Source organism: Aphelocoma coerulescens, chromosome 1 (genome assembly GCF_041296385.1).
Source record: "Aphelocoma coerulescens isolate FSJ_1873_10779 chromosome 1, UR_Acoe_1.0, whole genome shotgun sequence".
Classification (NCBI taxonomy): Eukaryota; Metazoa; Chordata; class Aves; order Passeriformes; family Corvidae; genus Aphelocoma; species Aphelocoma coerulescens.
This window is the reverse complement of record NC_091013.1, coordinates 49,346,448-49,363,108: the sequence shown is the minus strand read 5'-3', so window position 1 is coordinate 49,363,108 and position 16,661 is coordinate 49,346,448.

Here is a 16,661-nt window from a genome sequence, read left to right as displayed (position 1 = left end):
TAATTAACATGGCCTTTTTCTGTGTGGAAACCAGTGGGCATGTAAAAGCAATAGTAAAGCCATTTTTCCTAGTTGTATTGCAGAGGGTGGACTGCAGATACTATTTGCTTTACTTATAAAAGCACAGAAGAAGATGAGTTCTCAGCCATGGCATGAAGAGTCAGTGTTTTCACCAGTTTTGAGTCCTACTGGCTGACATTCAAAAAAGAACACACAGGTGTAGGTTACATCTGGCCATGTGGCAATGTTGTGTAGAATCAAAGATTTTATTAATTAGGTCATAGACATTAGATTGTTAGATAATATATCCCCATTCTTCCTGGGTTTAAAAATCATAATAAATCATTTAAATAACTAAAATAATCTATTTTGAATTCTTTCATGTCTCAGCCTGCTGTATTTTATTCAGCACATCCAAATTCCTTTGATTAAACATATCTTCCAAGAAGACAATGAAGACTTCAATTTTTCACAATTTCACAAGTCCCTTAGTAACTTGTTAAAATAGTTGCTACTAAGAATAGGAATCTTTTCCACTTTGAATTGCTGTTGAACCAAACCTTAGTGTCACTTTGTGGAATAGCAAGAGGTATCGGGAGCTCTGAGAGTTTTGCTCCTTTTAGGCAACTAACTGGAGTGCATTTATCTTGTGAGTGGAATCTGAAACTTCAGCCTTAAAGCAGCACTCTGGAACTACTGCAGATGAGGAGGAAACTGCCATCGGAGCCATTCAGGGAGCTGGACCAGAGGTATCACCTTTCAGACTTCCATTTCCAACCTGAAATTACTTCTGCTGGACCATATATTAGAGTTCAAAGAAGCCTAAGCTCTTACCTGCACTTCCTAAAACAGCAACATGCTTTAATTAATGCAGTGTGTGCTCCATTTTTAACCCAGATCTTTTCTCATAAAGCAGTTATTGCTAAAAGACCATGCAAAGGTGTATGTTCTCAATTTTAAACTGGTGCCTATCTCATAAGCCACTTGGATATTTTGCTATACTCCATAATTTTGTTTAGAAACACATGATATTTGACTGCTTTTCTTCCTAATTTGGATTATGTGAGCAAACATCTAGAATGGTGGCTTGGGAAAAAAGGAACTACCACCAAGATCTTTCCAAATCAGAGGAGATGTAAATAATGATGGTGCACTCAAGAAGGGGAAAGGAACAATTAGAATCTTTACAAGAACTTGGTGTGCCTTTGCTTCCCTTTAGAATCCAAATTTAAGTCGTTAGTTGGATCCCCCACCAATTTTTGAAAATCATTGTGTATAGAAAATTTGCCGATCCTTCTTGTCAGCTATGTGTAGCTTAGAGACTGCAACTTTTCCTTTTGACTGATACTCTGGAGATTTTTATCTGAGCTTTGGATGCTCTGAGAGCTGTTGCTGCTGTCTGATTTACACTGCCTTACACTAAAGTTGCATGAAGGGTAAAGTTAAGGCAGCTTTGGAGACAAACTGTAGCAGTTAGATTTATGGGTAGAACTTCTCACTAATTTTGTCAGGACTCTGGAATTGCACAGTCCTCCACAGACCTCCATAGCTTAACACATTAAAAGTTGCCAAGCCTTTAGAACTGGAAACTACCTTGAATATGATTTTTTTTTTTTTCTTTGTGTGCAAGGGTTGCTACCTCTGGTCAGCAGTTGATGCCCAAATCAAATTCTCACTAATTGAGATATTGAGACTTATTGAGGGATAAGTGGATACATTCAGGGTGTCCCTGAGACTAATACTTCAGCCCCCTTTTCGGCAAAAAATAACTCCATGCAGTTATCTCCGAATGACACCTGTTTAATAGCATTCTTTAACAGGGCTGAAGGTATATTTCCCACAATGATAAAAGGTTGGAAAGGAGTCTCTGTAGGATGCTGCTTGGCTGAGTTCCTGTTGGTAGGATTATTTTCATTCTTCTGGGATTTTATTGTATGATTAATGGTATGTGAGGGAGTTCAGATCCTTAGACAGACATCTTTTTAATTATTTTAATCTAAATAAATTAATTGTGGCCACCCTTAGAAAACCATTTCAAGTCACTACAAGCTTACATGTTGGTAAAAGCCTATGTTCAGTTCTCATTTAAATTCCTTCCAAACTTTGCATTCTTCTGCAGTGACCACAAGAAATAAAGAATCATAACAATAAAATAAGATAGGCTAGGGTGTCTACAGGGCCCTCTCTTCTCTATATTTCAGACCATAAAGTCAGGGCAGGAACTGTCTCTTTTGGTGTCTCTTAGGTCAATAGGTCAGATTATCACCACTTGGGATAGTAAGATATTGCCTGGTTTTTAATAGAAGTTTTAAATTCTCAGGTCATGCTCTCAGTGAATATCCACATTTGTTTGCTGCAGAGCAAACGTGAGCAGCTCTGAAACATTGCTGAAGCAAATCTGCAGATTTTGTTCTCACAAATGTTCTCAAAAATCCCTTGCTCCTATGCTTTGCTCCCTAGCCTGGAACAAAACATTCAACTCTGTGAACAAAGACAAAGAGCCGGAGCAGTCGGGTCGGTATTTGGCATGCAGGCTATTCAGCAGGTGCGTGCTAAATTGCATTAGACTTAACACCAGGAATCAGATCACTAATTGGGCACCAATGTGAAGAATTTTTCTCATTTGGGACCTGAATTGCAACACTTATATCCCTTTAGGCAAGACATCACAACCTTCCTATCCCAAAGCAACAGCGCTACCGCTTGAGCTAAAGCAGAATCTCCATTAGCTAACAGTAGCAGCACTTACTGTATATCCTGTTTCTAGGCTGCAAGCCACAATAGGGGAAAGTCATTTTAATCCTTTAGTGATTTATAATCATTGGGATTTTAGGGCTCTGGTTTTTTCTAACTTTCCATTTATTTTTAATTCTATGTGAGATTGTTTGGAAAAATAAGCAAAGATGGCACTGGTTCTCAAAATTCAGATAAAAGAGATTCTCACTTTTTAAGGAGGCTGGAGAAATTAAGAATGCTATGCATTTTTTGTCTTTTCTCATTTCTTAGCTCCCTCATTCCTACTATTTCAGAACTGAGAAACCTTTTCTCACTGTTCCTTTACTACATGACACGAAAAGTTGTGAAAAGAACCTAATGTTACATTTATGAAAACTGAAAAATGACAGTTTTCCCCTCATGAATAACAGCGCCTGGGGGTGCAGCTCTTTCTCAAGCTTTTCTGTGATGGGTCATAAGGATATGCCTAGGTCCAAATAGAAGTATTGAGCTCCTTACGAAATCAAACTGCCCAGTTCTCCAGTTCTGAGAGACTGCCTGACGTGAAGCACACACAGCTGAAGGATTTCATCTGTTGCATGCCAGCTGTGAGAAGTAGATGGTTATAGATTCCTCCTCTCTGCTGAGATTTAAGTGTCCTGAGCCTCAAATCACACATTTTCCTCAAGTACTTAATGATCTGTGCATAATGATACGAGATTATATACAATTCATAATATTAAAATCACCCATATTTCTATTAAAATCACAGTGCTAGATACAACATTTCTTTTTTACACAGGCTGTTGATATTATTGTGGAAACATCCATATAGTGTTCAGATTTTAATTTCTAAAGGCAACTTGTCATGTGGGACTGTTTTCATAGCCCTATACTTTTTTCTAAAATGGTTTCATTCTTACTAATTTTTTTTTGCTAGGTTAACCGTTTTATTTCCTTAGGTATTTCTACAAAAGGAATTCTATGATATTGTTTTTATGCTATTGAGAGCATAAGAAAACACTTCAGATAGAAGGAACTTTATTTAGTTAAAGTATTGTACATAGTCTTAATTTAAAATGCTCCAAGAGGATGCCCAGCATGAATGCAAGTGCTCTGTTGAAACAAGATCATAAAAAGCAGCAGAGAAAAATCATTTAATGATCATTATTTCCTCATCAATTAAAAAATGTATTCCAAATAAATGTTATTATTACTAGATCTCGATCTTCCCCTTGCTAGAAATATATCTTTCTCCTAAAACACTTCCTGATCTAATTCCTAAGAAGTCCTGCCAATGATTAGTAATAGTTGAAATTACAGAATTATCCTGTAAGGAGTTATTATATTTCATTTCCCTTCCCTTTCCAATTCAAATGAAAAGATGGAATTTAAATAATTTCCTAGGAAATCAGGCACTCAGGAAAATGCAGTCTGAAATTCTACGGAAACATATAATTTGAAAGTCAAAATTATAGAGATCAAAATGAAGTGATTTTACTCTGCTGAAGCAAGTGCTTTAATTAGCTCACTTCTAGGAAAGGTTTTGGGGGTTGGGAGGGATAGCTGAGGGTTTTCTGTCTCAACCAACAAGTTCTTTATTATAGAAAACTCTTCTAACAGGGATGATTTTTTTTCTTATTTGTACTTCTAACTATATTAGCCAGGATAAGGGAAGAAATAAATGGACAGAACCAAAACACAAGTGTTTTCAAAGCAAAACACATTTTCACCTATGCCAGGGAACACTCCTGTGTTGCTCCAATTCTATAGTTTCAGATAATTTCTTTGGGGATAATTTGTCACTCACAGGCAGCCAAAACTTGACACAATCAGGAGAGATTCGGCTAAAAAAAATGTGTAGGATGGTATTATTCCCTCCTGGTGACCGCAAAATCCTTCACAGAAACTTCTCTAGCTCTGAATGCCCAGACGTTGCTCCTTGTAACACATTCATCATCAAACACTGTTGCATAAACAGAGCATAGACGTCGTTCTCTGAATACATCATTTCTCACAGTCATTATTGATGAGTTAAAGGTTATCAATAACTCAAGGAAATACAGTAAATCACATGTCTTTTGTCAGACTTAGATATCCTTTGCATGCCCTGTAATTGCAACTCATTTCTGAAGCTCTCTTGCTGTGATCTTAACTTTTGTTATAACGTTGTTACATACCGTGCATTGAAAAAAAGACTACAAACAGCCCAATTTCAGTCATGGCACTCTTCATAAAAAATAGCTAATCCCACTATGACTTTTGATTTAAAAACAGTAATTATGAATTCTCATTTTTGCCAGGTTGAAAAACTAGAGCTACTGAGTACATTTAATGTAAAGATGCCAATAGTGGATGCCTACATATAAGAACATCAATGGGAGGACTACATATTCCTAAGCTGCAGTTCACGAGTACTGCTGTGTATGTTTGTGTTAGGAAGAATTGCTTCACTGAAAGAGTGGTTAAGCATTGGAATGGGCTGCTTGGGGAAGTGGTGGAATCACCATTCCTTGAAGTGTTTAAGGAACAATGTGGAAGCGTCCCTTAGTGGTATGGTTCAGTTGATATCATGGACCCGAAGATCTTGGGGGCCTTTTCCAAGCTTAACAATTCTGTGACCCAGAGGAGAGGAGCCACATGTCAGACCTACCCTGTGCTCCACAGTTTTACCCCTAGGACACTGTCCTGGGACATCTGGCTTGAGGCAGCCCATGTCCCATGTCTGGTGAGATGAATCCCAGACATGGTCAGAGCAAGCAGTCGGTGCAAAGAGAGAGACTCTCCCCTTTCAGACCACACATCTTTCAGTTAGTATAACTTTTGCTGTATCATATTCACTTAGCAAAATAAAACCTGACGTATTTTGAAAAGCTTGTCAGTGTTTCTTTTCTGTGATATGATGTGGAGTAAGTTCTTCCCAGAGACACTCATCTCATTTCTCAGTAGCAGAACGTTTTCTAGTTATTTGTATGTGTCTTTCTTATCAGATCTCTCCATCCCCTTCTTTAGTACTTTCTTTGGTATCAGAAGGGGATGGTAGTAGATGCTCCTTGAATGATGAAGGAAGAGGACGTGATTTTATTACAGCATAAAAATCCTGGTCATGTCTAACATACACACTGTCTGCTGGTAATAGTTGTACTCTACTGAAGCCTTTGAGAGCTAACAGTGCTAACATAGAAGTAATCCCTATGTGTGGAGACCCTGCATGCTTTGCCCTGCACATCTGTCCCAGTGGTTTGCAGAGCTGGGCCCACAGCAAGTACTTTCAGCTGCCCACATTCTGGGCTGAAATCACTAACCACCTTAGACTTTTCTTCCTGTGCCTCTTAACAGAGAAGAAAAGAAGCATTTAAATCAAGGAGTAGGCACATGCAGTAAGGAGATGCATGTACTACAGAGGGGGAACTGAGACAAAGTAAAATCCCGCTGTGCTTGTCCTTTTTGTGGTACACGTGGAGAAGCAATGTTAAATCAGAAGAGTGAGGAATAATTAATGCTAGTTTGTAGGGGATAACTAAAGCAATATCACTGCAATTTTAAATTGCACAGAAAACCAACTGTGTAGTTGGGAGGTAAATAAATGTCTTCCTATGCTATTCTCAAAGAATAGAGCAGTTTTGACAACTCATCCTCTCTTTCAAATGTCACTAATTATTTAGGTGGAGGGAATGTTTGTTTTTATGGACCAAGAAAAGCTGTTTTGCAAGTCTTGGATGCTGGAAGCATTGTAAAAATGTGAATCCCACTTTATAATACATCAAAACATACCTTCCAAGACATCGCTTCTCATATTTGTGAGGGGTCTGCATCACATACATAATAACAGTGTTTTCTGAATATATCAGGTGGAACTGTACATCAAAATTTCTGTTCCCAAAATTAATTTATATGTCTGTTTGTTGTATATGTTTGAACACTTACCTTCCATGGCAAAGACAGTTTTGTCTGATGACTGTCTTCTTCTATTTTGTCTCAGTCAAAGCCTTTCCTCTTAAAACCAACCATGAACCTTCAAAAATGTTAATGTGGACGTCAGCAATATCACACAAAAGTCATTGTTTCATAAGCGAAAAGAGAGATTAACTTTAATAATTTAAGACCGTCTCTAAATTAGCAAAGAGGAAGTGGACAGTGTAACCATGTTGTACCTTGATGGATGCCCTTTTCCCTTTCTTTTCTTTCCAGATTCATAGTGGTGTCACTCAGGTTTCAAAATCCAGCATTACCAATTGCCATCATTACATACAGCCCCACATGCCCACAGCAAGACACTAAGGCTCATAGCTGCAGCTTTGAGGATGAAGAGCTTTTGTGTCAGACTACACCAGATAATTGGACCCCTGTACAACTCAGATCAAACCCTGAGTTTTGGAAACGAATACTGTTTTAACCAGAAGTCTTGGGGTTGAAGAGGCATGCAGGTGATTACTAAGCACCAAATCTGAATATGGGTTTATTATCCTAACGAGACAAAGTAATAAAGAAGAGCGTTGTCGGATGAGAATTTTCTGTGTGTGAGTCTGTTCTTAACCCATCAACTCACACAGCTCTATCCATACCTCCGTACCTTCTCCGGTCTGCAATGGAGGTGCAGGGGTCTGGGCAGCCAAATACCATGATAGGGATCTTAGAATCATCCTGATTTTTCTTCTTTGTTGTCAAGCAATTCATCTGTGAAGAAGCAGCAATATGGGAAATTACACAGTTAATATGTTACCTCAGTACTAAAAGAAGCTTTTACTTTGTTGTGCAAAAACACATTCTGAAAACTGATATTTTCTTTTTAGTTGAAAAGGACATTTGGGCTATTGACAATAAGGTACATATACAAGTCAAAATTAATAGTCCTTACAAATAATACTGTTGCTGTAGTGACAATAACTTTGCATTCCTGACTGATTGACAAGATGCTGTGGCATCACATTATAGTTCCTTTACCTAAGGGAAGCACAGGGTGCCTAGTGCCAGCTTGGAATATTTTGCCAAGAGATCAAGTCATACAGATACAATTATAATGGCTTAAGAGAAAAAGAGGTATTTTGCCTTGTTCAAAAACATTGTGGACCAGAGATTTGTTCTTGGAAAGGAAGATATGAATGGCTCACATTTTAGGGAGCCAGCCATATCCCCACTTTCTGAAATGGAATCTCAGTGGTGACTGGCTGTCTGCATCAAGAAAACAAACTTAGGAAAAGCAGGCAGGATGGTAGCCTCCCCTGATAGTTTTCTGCTCTTCAAGGGCATGTACTTGGGAACTCTGAGGCAGTGAGCCAGTTTTCCATTTCAGCTTTATGTGCTGCTCCATCAGTGCACATACAGTTTTTAAATGCAGGTCTCCACCTTGTCTGAAGGGCAGTAATTAAGTGGGGTTTTGGTTGCCCCAGGCAGCCAGATAATAGGAACTTTCCTATCTTGATGAGCAGTCCCAGAGGATCTGTGCTTTTGGTTCCTCCTGACTTGACTGCTGCAATGCACTTGGTATGGGGCAACCTTGAAAACTGCTCAGAAATGCCAGCATCTGTGGTGTGTGCCACTGGAGGGGATTTCTAGCTGACTTTGGGCTGAGTTGTTCAAGTGACTAACAGCATCCTTTGTCCCAGCAGCAGCAGCTGGCTAAGGATGCTCCTAAACTGTCTTCAGGTTTGGCTTTAGAGGTGGTGAGTGGAAGAGAAAAGACATCTCTGTTGAGAGCTGTTTTGGGGCTGGTCCAAAGAGATGAGAGTTCCCCTGTTGTATGACGATCATTGCTTCACTGGCTCATCGTAGCTCAATAATTTCATCATTAGCATAGTGTTTTAACTCCAGATTTCTAAAAGCAAGTTTTTTGGCAACTATGCATTTATAAGGAGCAGTTACTTTCTGAATTGATTATTTTTATTTTTAATTAAGTTAAATTGTGTTAATTCACCTGGAGATTATGAGATTATACTAATTGCACAGTGCATTGTTACAATCAAAATAAAAGTTCTAGTTAGAAAACTAATGGAGAACACAGCTGGAAAAAATGGCCAGCCAGTTTTGAGGAGGCACTGTCATAAAGAGGATTTGCTGATCTGTAAGGTTTATATTAATTTAACTTTGCTATGCAAAGGGATCTCGCCTAAGTATCTTAAGTTAAAAAGAAATTGTGAAATAGTATTTTTAAAAAAATTATTTCTTCCTTGGCATACTTAATCCAGCATCTGATGTTAAACAAAACTTCATCTGCTATCAAGGTCTTCATCCCTCTTATGCTAGTGGTCTGACACAAATGGTAGGGTAATGAGAAGAAAGAGACATGTCAATAATATTAATATCTTATTAAGTTAAAAATCTAATTCATTTTCCAAGAATAAAACCAAAACGGCATCTAGGTGGTCAGAAGTTTGTCAGGGATTCCGGAGTTACACATTTGCACTGATTATACTTAGGTGTTTTCAACAGGGACTGTAGTGAATTTGGAGATGCTACTGTGAGACATTGTCAGTCCTGATATTTATTCATTGCAACATTTTTAAAAACCTGTATCACTGAAGCCTACATATTCCACAGAAATTCTTGTCCAATAGTTTCAGTGAGTAGTTTGAATTTTGTATTAAAACAGAAGGAAAGGACCTGAATTCTCCAAGAGACAGAGACAGGAAAGACAGTTCTGTTCATTACCCAGCTTAATTTAGTTAATCTTGTTTCTTATCTAGAGGTTTTTTCACTTTTTTTTTAAATAAAAAATGTCCAATTGCTTCCACTTCACAGTATGAACCCTCAAGATTTATTCACAAAGCACAGGAGATGTTTTCCACATGGAGTTGCTTGAGGGATTATAGGGGAAAAAAATGGCACTTTACTCCAATTAAGCCAAGCAGAGCTGAAGATAAAGGACTTCTGAATATCTGACTTAGTGCCTCATACTTTTAAACAGTTCTTCTCAACAGGCTGTAGAGAGAAACTTTTACATGGTAGAAATGTAAGACTTTCTAAAACTGAGTGAAACAAAGTGCATAACACAGGCTTTTACATGATGTAGAAACTCGTCTCTTTTTTCCTAAAGAGCTCCTATGGCGGGCATTACAATTTCAAAACAAAAATTTCAGACCGTTTATTTCATATTTACAATCAAGTTTTGTTTACTTTTTTCTTTTTTAAGTCTCTAATAGATCCAGTAATTGTGAAAATAAGTGTGTAGAATAATTTTGCAAGAAAACTTTTTATTACCTTAGGTCATTCTATCATACAGTCATGGAATCATTTATGTTTGAAAAGACCTGCAGGGTGAGTCCAGCTGTTAACCAGGCTCTGCCAAGTCCACCACTAAACCGTGTCCCCAAGGGCCCCATATACACCTCTAAATACCACCAGGGATGGTGACTTCCCAGGTCAGTCTGTTCCAATCTTTAACAAACCTTTCAGTGAAATATTTTTCCTAATATCCAGTTTAAATCTGCCCTGTTCCAACCTGAGATAAATTCCTCTTATCCTATCACTTGTTACCTGAAAGAAGAGACTGACCCCAACGTCATAACAACCTCCTGTCAGGGAGCTATAGAAAGTAATAAGATTCCTAATGAGCCTCCTTTTCTCCAGGCTAAACACCCTCAGCTGCTCTCATCAGTCTTGTGCTCCAGAACCTCCAACAGCTCCACTGCCCTTCTCTGAACTTGCTCCAGCACCTCAATGTCTTTCTTGCAGGGACCCAAAACTGAACACAGCAGTCAAGGTGCAGCCTCACCAGTGCTGAGTATAGAGGGACAAGCACTGTTGGTCACTGACAATCCTGCTGGTCACACTATGGCTGATACAGGCCAGGATGCCATTGGCCTTCTCAGCCACCTGGGCACATTGTTGGCTCTATTGAGTACTTCAGACTGATTTAAGATCTAAAGTAAATCACCTGTGTTTTCACCTGTTTTTTTCTTTTCAAGGTTAAATTTTGCATTTGAGACTATCTGAAGAATAGAAGTAAGTTTTTGCTGTCTTTCAGCATTCTATTAGCAGAGTGGGTAAAATACAGCATATATGTAGCTGCCAGCTGTTTTGATGGTTATGTTACCTAAAATTTCAACATTTAAATTTAAAATTAGGCCATGTGCTTTTAGTTCAGCAGAACGAAAAAAAAAATGCTGACAAAATCTCTAATTCATTTACTTCTCCCTCCTTCTTTTGACAATAACTGCAGGAAAGTCAATACTAGAAATTCTTAGAAACATCTATTAAATAGTTTCGGGGGGGTGAGCAGGTTTAAAAGGGGACTTCTGTCTCCCACGTTCCTAAACAAAACTGGAAGGTTCAGGGCAGTTCAAGAACTAGTGAAACGTGATTTGGATTTCCAGTGTAAACCCTTTCAAGTCCTCTCTGCTTGGTTAGTGTCTGTGATAGCAGTGTGCCAGGTGTGCATCCAGTCTGTACAGAAAACAAACAGCAGTACAGGTGACCAGCGCTTCTGGTACCTGCTGGCTAAGCAGAGCAAAACCAAGGCAGGCATTCCTACAAAACTCTTGGATAACTTTCTCCCGTTGCTACGAATAGTGATAATAAATTACAATTCTTTGCTACATTTAAGGGTCTTTCATTGCCAGGTTTGGGTCTGTGCTGAACTTGGTGCAGGGAAGTCCTCCAGCAGAGCCTGTGCAGGTCGTCTTAAAGCCGAGGAGGTTACAGAGAAATACTGTGTCCCTGAGCTTCCTCTGTCATCTGCTGTGCCCCTCGTGCTGCTTTTCCCCATCCCTACATCTGTGAGACCCCCTGCCTGCTTTCAGGGGAGCTGGGCTATGACAACAGACAGGGCAGGAAGCGTCAGTGAAAGGCATGGGTGCTTCTCTTGTGGACCTAGAGACCCAATAATTTCTGAAAATGAAAACAGCAACACTCGAAAAGCCATTTCTCTAAATCTTCTAATGGATTAAAAAAAAAAAAAAAAGAAAGAAAAATCTAGAGGAATGATCCAAAGTCCTCTTGTTGTAGATTAAATCTGTAAATGCATTATCATGTTGCCTTTTCTTTCCTTTTAGATGGGCTGTGCTAAAGCATACAGGCTTATCAATTTACAAAAGTGCAGTTAAAGAAATCAAATTCAAAGGCAAAATGAAGTAGCCATTCCCTGCACTATATTCCTCTTACATAAAGGTAATATTTAATTGAAAGGCAATTTAAGAGCAAATTAAAAGATTCCTGTTTCTATAGGAAATATACTGGCCCATTGAACAGTCAGCTTAATTTGTTTTTAAACAGCACACTTCATGTAAAACTTCCAAAGGTGAGAGAAGAAAGAACTACAAGTACTATTTACATCTAGTCACTGCAGGAAGAGATCAGAGGAAAATGTGAATGCAACTGATGAAAAGTTTTAGGAATTGGTCCTTAAATTTTCTGGGAATATGTGAGACTGGCAAAAGGGCCTTGTTACCCCAAAGTGAGGCCTCTTAGTTTAACAGAACAGCATAACATAGTCTATAAATCACAAATAGCTTAGCAACTGCATCACAAAATATTCCCATATTTGAAGTGTACCAAGTGGAACAAATTAGTAGCAAGTAACTCTAAGACAGAACCTAATCACTTTGGGACCACTATGCAAAATTCCTACTGATTCCAGAGGTCCAGGATCAGGTCCATAATGACTGAAAGGCAGCATGACTCAGTGAACAGTGAAAGACAATGTTGATTCTTTTCCTCTGTGACAAAAATTAGAAATCACTAACCTCCGTACTGGAAATTAAGGAAAAAACCAGCACGATGTGTTCGTGGGCTGATTTAAAACCTAAGTAGGTGGTATTGCTGAGGTTGCCGAGAGCCAACAAGCGCCTTAGGTGGCGATGTAACGAGGCAGCGGCGCGGAGGCAGCCCCGCGCCGGGCCCGGGCGCTCGGCAGCATCGCTCGGCAGCATCGCTCGGCAGCATCGCCCCGCGGCCGCGCCGCCCGATCCGCGCAGGGACCGCGCCACCTCCCGGCAGCTCCGCTCGCCGCACCCGGCCCGGCCGCCAGCGCCTGGCGCTGAACTTGCTCTCCAGCCCGGGAAAGCGCCCTCCTCTTCCCTTTCTACTTCTCGTAAAAGTCCTTTGGCCACTGCTTCTGACTGGATGCCCTCCGGCGCCGGGACGTAGAGGATAGTACGGTGTAAGGCATTTTATCTCGGGCGAGGGACAAGGAAATGGGATTTTTTTTTCTCTGTTGGGAAGTTTGCTGAGCTGAACACTCGCCCCATATCTCTTTCTTATATCCAAGTCAACTAAACTGGAAGAACTTGGCGTGACTCTGAAAAACATCACAATCCTGCTCCACTAATCCCCGGAAAAATATTAAATATACATTTCTCCTCAAATTCCAAGTCGAGTAAATTCTATTTGAGCTTCCTCTCCTCAGATTCCAAGTTGGGTAAATTCCATTTTAGCTGCCTAATTTTCCATAGCTATTCTCTAATGATAAGTATTGTTTTGTACAAACAGCAGGGAAGAACAGATGCTGTGTTTTTTCATAGAAATAAATGCATTTTTTCTTGTGGAGGCAAATTGCTTTTAAAAAATCCCATCAGCTTCAATTATTTGTTCTGGTAAGTAACCCTTAGACACAGTAGAATGTGGTACAGATTTCATTCCCAAAGCAGAAATTCTAAGGCTGAATTATTTGGTAAATATATCAGGGACAAATGCTCTTTTTTCTGATTTCAGTCGGGAGGATTATATGGCAAGAGAGACACTTTATGCGTCATTTCAAATAGGAGCCAGACCAGACCTAACCTTTCTTTTTCTTGAGTTCCTCTTGTTTTTACACTGCCAGGCTCCTCAAATTCTACTTATTCTTATGCTTATATTAACCAATCAGTTTAAAAAAGTTCTTCTGTCGGTCTTGATCACCTTTCTCTGTTCTCACTGCTGCATTTTGAGATGTTAGGAACCCCTGGGGAAACACAGTACCTGTGCATGTTACCACTAATTGACTTCCACATCGCTGTCTAGTGGTGCTGCCTACCCTTATGTGTAAGGACTGCATGAATGGATTGTTATTAACTCTCCTCCTAGCCAATATAGGCAGGAGATCTAAATAAAACTCAAATATTTAAATCCACTTGGGTAATTTGGGTTGCATACTCTCTACGTAAGTTCCCCAAACACATCTTTGCAATACTTATTTCCCATTTATTTACCATCCTTCTTCTTCGGACCTTAATGATGTAAGACAAACCATTGATCTGATTTGTACAGTCCTACAACGTAGCCATTGTTTTCAATTATTTTTCATGTTTTTGTCTCCGGTCATTTATTTTTTATGCTTAGTTACATTAATTAGGTTAAAAACCTCTAGTTGTAAGTCGTATTTTTCTTTCACAGTTTGAAATTATTTTGTGTAGGCTGTGACAATCCACATGTTTATAAATTAACACGGTATTATATTCTAAATGGTCTAGCCAGCAGAGAATAAAGCAATAATGGTAGGTATTTTTTGAATTTCATTTCAGTGGGAAAAAAAATCCTGTAAGTACAGAATGGTATTTGTATAACTAGCAATTAATGAATTGAGTAGAGTAGAAAACTCAATACTGAAAAGATGTTTAAATAACATATTTATCCCTTTCATTAGACTTTCAAAATTGTTCTCACTGAGTCACATAGACATGAATGACTCTTTCAGCTATTGTTCCAAAAATATATCAATGAATCCAGTTCTTATCAAAGTTTAGGTGATATTTGCATGCAAAAAGATATTTCCTGCTCAGGAAAATATTGAATCTGATAGTGAACACACTAAATTGTAAAAAGTTTGATAACAGAGACAATTACATCTGAACGTTAACTCAGTATTATGCATTTTTGGTGTATCCTTAGCCAAGGTAGAGAGGTTTGCTGAGGTAACTGGATTGCTGCATACGTGTATGCAATTCTAAATTGTGTTTAGAGCCCAGCCTTGCATTAATACAAAGCAGGTCACCTGAAGATCTGCCTAGAATTTGTTTGAAACAAGAGTTAATCTCCAAGGTCATTTAAGATGAAGACTCAAAACTTTCTAGCAAATACATCTGTTATAATTTTGAATACAGAATCAGGCTTTGCAGACTTGCCCTGAAATGCTTTGTTTCCAGTTACCTGAGATCGAACAAAAGCTTGAGATCTCTATAGTTCTCCTAAACTCACCAGTATCATGGATCATAATGCCATAGATCACCCACTTTTAAGACACATAATCAGGGTGAAATGCAAAGAATAAAAGATAAACACAGGGAAAAAATGTGTCAGTTCTGCTTACGTAGCAAATAATTAGATCAGGTGTGTTCATTTAACCTCACATTCCTTGATCTGCATCTTAAAACTAGCAGTGAAGGCCTGGTCTCTCTAAAAGAAAAGAGTAAAATAAAGTAAAAGAAATTTTTGAAATTATTTTGTTTCTACTGTCCCCAGATTTTGGAATCTCAGACATTGTGTGCCTCTCCGTGTGGTGCCAGTGGCTACAACTTTCACTTCCATCGGTACATCTCTCCTTGTACATGGGATTGGCTTTTTTCTCTATACATACTTTGAAGTCCAAGTGTCCCTGAACAGAACTTCAAAGCCTTAATGTGCCAAGTGGGTTAGGCTGGGTTGCACATTTGCTGGAACTGATAGAAGACTGCCCAGTGATGTTCATGAGGCTGGGAAAAGGCCTTCAGCAATCTGCCTAAAGAAAAGCTGCGGGATGCATCTTCAAACATTGCGGGACTTCTCTTAAGGTAAAGGGTAAAATTTTTCAGGAGGAGAAGTGGAATTCAGCTCATGAATCTTGGGCCATTGAGGATACCACTGGAGGTGACAAAAGAACTCCATTCTACCCATTTAATCAGTCTTATATTTGTTAAATACACAGTGGAAAACAAATATAAAATCCCCAGCAAGACAAAATACTTTATCATGATTTTCTCATCACAACATGGTGCAATATTATACAAAGCTGAAACATGCTTACATGGATTATCTTTGTCTTATCTCTTTTCTTTTTCTTAAAACTGAAACAGTTCACTCCACCCCCCTCCCCCCCCCCCCCCATTAAAAAAAAAAAACAAACAACTCTGTCATGACTGTTAGATTTCCAGGTGATCCATGACATTTGACAGAGCACTGTAAGGAAAAGCCAGAAAGCAGGCAGGGATTAATGACACTTTTGCCAAGTGATGAATTCTGCTGTCCTGGAAACCTGGCATTTTGCATTCTGTCAAGATCAGAGCCGTTTTTAAGCTGTTTAAGTTGTGATTATTTTCTCATATCTGTTTCCTTGAAAACTAATTGTAGATCTGAAGTTGCCTTTTTTAAATAATTCATAAAAACATAAATCCAAAGGAGAGTGGCAAAGGTATACAGACACCCAGTGAAGTACAAAGAAAAGGGTCAAGTCAGCTGTAGTTATCTGAGCACTTCTCCGACTCCTGAAGTACTTAATTAGGCCCGTCTGACTGTTTGGCCCTGGGTTGATTTTTTCTTTCAAGAGAGCTGTTGACCTGATGGTACATTAAAACACACTCAGCTGTAGCTTCCAAATGGTTACAGAAAACATTTGTAAATGCTGCTATTTTGGCAATAGAGAAAAAAATGTAGGCTAGATAGTGAAACTTTTGCATTTATAATTTTTTTTCATTACTGAATAGCCTTTTAGCTCTACCAATTACACAGATCAGCTAGACAACATCATTTAATGTAGGCAACAAAATGCCCAGAAGATCCTTATCTATGAAAACAAGAGCTTCCCCAAGTTTTGGAGGGTCTCCCAACCAGGCAATTAATTGAACTAATTCAAACAAGCCTGCATAAAGTTTATAGCTTCTGGAATTATTGCTGAGCTTACAGAAGCATTTTGAAGATTACATCCTCAAAATTTTAGATCAATTATTTTACAGTAGGAGTAGATCTCTTGTTTTAAAATGCCTCTTTGTGCTGATCCATCATTTTTCCTAATATAGGCTATTTTTGCAGAACTAATTAGTAACTTATGCCCTGGAGAAAAT